Consider the following 5,000-nt stretch of genomic DNA (forward strand, 5'->3'; position numbering starts at 1 on the left):
CTTTCCTTGTCATGCACCCCTTGGCCGAGCGAGTGGCGGTGGAAGGCGAGAGGACGCATGCATACAGCTTGAATTACATAACCCTTACAGCCTCCTCGGGCGCGGACGCTCACGCCCCAACCACACCCACGTCTCCCGAACAAACGATTATGGTGACAAATACCTGTTGCTTGGGAAGAGAGTAATGGAAAAAGATTTCCTCGTACATCTTGGCAAGGTGCTCTTAAGTTACATAAATTTACTTCAAGTTACGACTTAAAGTTAAGCCGTTTACTCGAGAAAACTGCGAGCGGGTGGTGTGCGGCTCATCCACTTCCACGGGCGAGGCAGAACGGATGGGGCAAGGGACCACGGGGGGCGCCGCCCCCAACCTCGCCCGAGATACACGCTTCCAACAATACCTTGTTTGTTTTAATAAGAGAAGATGTAATGAGGTAAATTGTGGGCCGACCTGCCGTACTTGGCGCAAGGCCCGCTGGTGTCTGGGGGCGAGGGGGGGAGCATCCAGTGTGCAATTATGTATATGAAGGCGCCCGGACAAGTTACTCGTCCATTTAGGTAAACATACATATGGAATATTAAGATATACACAAATAATATAGCATGATACGGGGGGTTGTGTGTGTGTGTGTGGTTGTGTGGTGTGTGTGTGGTGTGTGTGTGTGTGTGTGTGTGTGTGTGTTGTGTGTGTGTGTGTGTGTGGTGTGTGTGTGGTGTGTGTGTGTGTGTGTGTGGTGTGTGTGTGTGTGTTGTGTGTGTGTGTGTGTGTGTGTGTGTGTGTGTGTGTGTGTGTGGTGTGTGTGTGTGTGTGTGTGTGTTGTGTGTGTGTGTGTTGTGTGTGTGTGTGTGGTGTGTGTGTGTGTGTGTGTGTGTGTGGTGTGTGTGTGTGTGTTGTGTGTGTGTGTGTTGTGTGTGTGTGTGTTGTGTGTGTGTGTGTGTTGTGTGTGTGTGTGTTGTGTGTGTGTGTGTTGTGTGTGTGTGTGTTGTGTGTGTGTGTGTTGTGTGTGTGTGTGTTGTGTGTGTGTGTGTTGTGTGTGTGTGTGTGGTGTGTGTGTGTGTGTTGTGTGTGTGTGTGTTGTGTGTGTGTGTGTTGTGTGTGTGTGTGTTGTGTGTGTGTGTGTTGTGTGTGTGTGTGTGTGTGTGGTGTGTGTGTGTGTGTTGTGTGTGTGTGTGTTGTGTGTGTGTGTGTTGTGTGTGTGTGTGTGGTGTGTGTGTGTGTGTTGTGTGTGTGTGTGTGTTGTGTGTGTGTGTGTTGTGTGTGTGTGTGTTGTGTGTGTGTGTGTTGTGTGTGTGTGTGTTGTGTGTGTGTGTGTTGTGTGTGTGTGTGTTGTGTGTGTGTGTGTTGTGTGTGTGTGTGTGTGTGTGTTGTGTGTGTGTGTGTTGTGTGTGTGTGTGTTGTGTGTGTGTGTGTGGTGTGTGTGTGTGTGTTGTGTGTGTGTGTGTTGTGTGTGTGTGTGTTGTGTGTGTGTGTGTTGTGTGTGTGTGTGTTGTGTGTGTGTGTGTTGTGTGTGTGTGTGTTGTGTGTGTGTGTGTTGTGTGTGTGTGTGTTGTGTGTGTGTGTGTTGTGTGTGTGTGTGTTGTGTGTGTGTGTGTGTGTGTTTGTGTGTGTGTGAGGGGGGGGGGGGTTGCCGCTGCGGTTTCGCAGCTGGCCCTGCCAAGGATGCAGGGGATATGGACCTTCCTTGGTGAGGCGGTGTCCATAAGGCATTGAGTGGGAGATGGCACCGATGTCTGAATGCATCTTATCCAGTGGATGATGCGTGGATTACTTTATGAATTTTTAGACTATTGTAGTGACTCCTTCAGCATTCATTGCATAGCAATTCTTGCATGTTACACTGACTGATGTAACCCTGTTCTATGACGCCTCACGCATGCAGATATATACACACAAAGAATGCAGTGCCTTGAATATAAATCCCATAGCAAAGGATTTATCTCATTCTTTGCATCAGAAAAACAAAAGGAAGACAAAAATGGGATCCCAGTCAGGTGTTGCCAATGTAATGAGATTATTTAACAAACCTCTTTATCACGGAAGCCTCTCGCGCCACCGCCAGCGGGCCGAGGGAAGGCCAGGCGGAGCCAGACGTGTCTTCATGTAATAATCCCACTCACCCGGGGACCACTTACTAGGGACAACCATTTCCAAGACCCCCTCCCCTGCCAATGGCCAGATACCCAGTACTTATGCCAAGCTGCCTCGCGCACAGGAAGTCAGCAACACAAATCTGGGCGGTCGGTTAAGGTCCTTTCCATCAAAGAAAAGCCAACGAACCATTCGTCTTAGGACATCGGTAAAATCTTCCTAGAAAGCAAACTGAATTGAAAGCAGAATAATTTTGATGAACAAAATTTTCGGAAATTTTTTTGGTGCGGTCCTTTCCTTCAGAGACCATGCTTGGAAGAAAATATCCGGCCCCTCGCACGCAACGCAACCATCAGTCATAGCCTATTTACGAAAAACAGGTTGCTAGAAAAGTACTAAGTTACCAAAATACATATACAAATATAAAGATATATTATATATATATATATTCATATATTTGCATATGTCTGTATGTATGTATGTATATGTGCACATACATAATAAAGCATACATACAAAAACACACACACACACACACACACACACACACACACACACACACACACACACACACACACACACACACACACACACACACACACAGACACACACTTTTTTGTTTAAAGCGCACTTACTTGAGCCAATGGAGATATAGGAGATGCCTACAATAACCCCCTCCCCCCTCGCTTACAACGTGCCCCAATACATCTTGGTTAAAAATGCATATCTCTTATAACCCTTCTAAGTTATAAAATAATATATTCCATGTATTTCTTCTTTGTCTTTGCCTCTGCCTTCAGTTTCCGCATTGCGTTTCGCCTCACAATATTTATGACCGAGGACTAGGTTTAAACGAACGTTCACTGGAGGAAGTGACTTGGGTGTCCCGGAGCACTTTCTAACGTTTACCTGACTTCCATTCCAACATAAATCATGTTCTTCTCTCTTAATTCAAACCACAGTGTAGGGGAGAAGTGAAGTGCATATCGCACACTTTATTTTCACCCGAGAGAATGAAAAATCATAGCATTTTCATTTTGTCATAGTCCTATATGTATTTTCTAAAGCATAATGATTTTTACGAGAATATACAATAAAAAGGCCACAGTAGCATAGCTATAACCATTTGACTCAAACCATCTAAAGACATGAGGTTAAAAGGTAGCCTGTATTGTTATGAAATCCATTTTTCTAATTATCATACTTAGGGATCGGAGGCGGAGTCAGATACGCAAGAAATCAAGGAGTCGGAGTCGGGTATTTTGAGTACCGACTCCACAGCCCTGCATCCATCTCAATTTGCAACGCAGCCAAGAGAGTCGTCTGGGGGCTCGGCGACCAGAGATCGACTAGGCAATTCGAGCGAGGCGCTAGGGATTAGCAACAGCCACGACAGCAACCCCCCTCGGAGCGCTCAGCCATAAGATTCGCTTAATCGGGTGTGATCGCTGACCGGAACGGCGCGAGCGTCCTAACGAGACACTAAAACGTCGGATGAAATGGCGTCGCTTCGTCGATCTCGGCAAAACTAGATTAGTTCCTCCAAACCTGTATCGAGACAGATCCGCCTGCTGCGTCGCATCCTTCGCCCGCGCCTTGCAGGATCCTCCGCCAGGCACCGGCCAAGAGTGCGCTTAAATCCCCCCGCACGCTCGCCTCTCGCCAGAACTCCCTCTCACGCCTTAGGTCGACTCTTAAGGCGGATTGCAGGCGAAGCTCGCTCGCTGGCCTCCGAACAAAGCTTATTTACGTGCTGACCTTAAACCTTCAATACGCAGCACGTTTAAGTGGGCTCCCCCTTTTTCTGTTTCATTCTTTTTTCTTCTCTTTCAATTTTCCTTTTCCTTTTTCTGCTCCCCCCCCCCCCTCTCTCTACGCATACATACATGCCTACATACACACTATATATATATATATATATATATATATATATATATATATATATATATATGTATATATATCACCCCCCTCTCTTCCTCTCTCTCCTCCCCTCCTCTTCTTTCTTCCTCTCCCCTACCGCCCTCTCCTCCTCTCTCGTCCTTTCTCCTCGCGACCGCTCCCGCTCAACATTTCTCTTACTGTGACCTGCCTTTCGCGGTCTCATTTCAAACATGACAGTCGCAAATGTGCAAAATATACCTGTCAAGAGAAGTTTTTTGCTGGAGAAAGGACTGATGAGACCGTGTTAGCTTTTCCGGAAAAGAAAAGGAGAAACAGTGTCTGAGTGACCTGCACGTCTTAACGTCATAAAAACATGAAAACATACAAATGAAGAGAAGAGCGGCGAGCAACGGGCAGAAGAACAATACGGCCGGTGCCAATGCCGACCAGAGATGACTCCGGAATGCCCAGCTGATCCTCCTAATCGCACTAACGAGCGCACGGAAGAGTCACTTCCGCCCCACGCAGTCTCCGGAACCTCCGCTCTCCTCCGTGACGGCCGCGACCTTCGCCTTCTGCAGACACACTTAACCGGCGAGGCGGTCTTAACCTCCTACCGGGCTCAAGACATTTCGCTACTCTCGGGAGTCTGGATGAAACTAAGGAAAAAAAAAAACTAACTCAAAGCAAGTCAAGCAAGTCACAAACACATGTTTGCGTGGGTGCACGCGCGGACACATTCATTTATTCATGTATGTATGAAAAGTATAATCACATAAATACTACACACTCAAATTCAATTATTTCTCCATCCCTCAAAAACATCTATCAATCCATTCACCTGCATTTATATGTACACAAAATAAGAAATAAAGAAAACTACAATTAAGCTCACAAGGAACTACAGAAACCGCAATATCCACCAGAATACCCTTCCATGTTTGTAAACTAAAGCCCACCTAGGGAAGGAAAGCTCAGGAGCAGGTAAACTAAATCATACCCGCTGCACCTCCGTAATTACAGCTGGCGTG

At 46.6% G+C, this 5,000-nt stretch overlaps 1 protein-coding gene across 3 annotated transcripts in view; it reads right to left on the reverse strand.

The window, feature by feature from the left end:
• LOC125028286 (tyrosine-protein kinase TXK-like) overlaps positions 1 to 5,000 on the reverse strand; it is a 155,319-nt gene that overhangs the window by 28,116 nt on the left and 122,203 nt on the right. The window lies entirely within an intron of this gene.

Source organism: Penaeus chinensis, chromosome 8 (assembly GCF_019202785.1).
Source record: "Penaeus chinensis breed Huanghai No. 1 chromosome 8, ASM1920278v2, whole genome shotgun sequence".
NCBI lineage: Eukaryota > Metazoa > Arthropoda > Malacostraca > Decapoda > Penaeidae > Penaeus > Penaeus chinensis.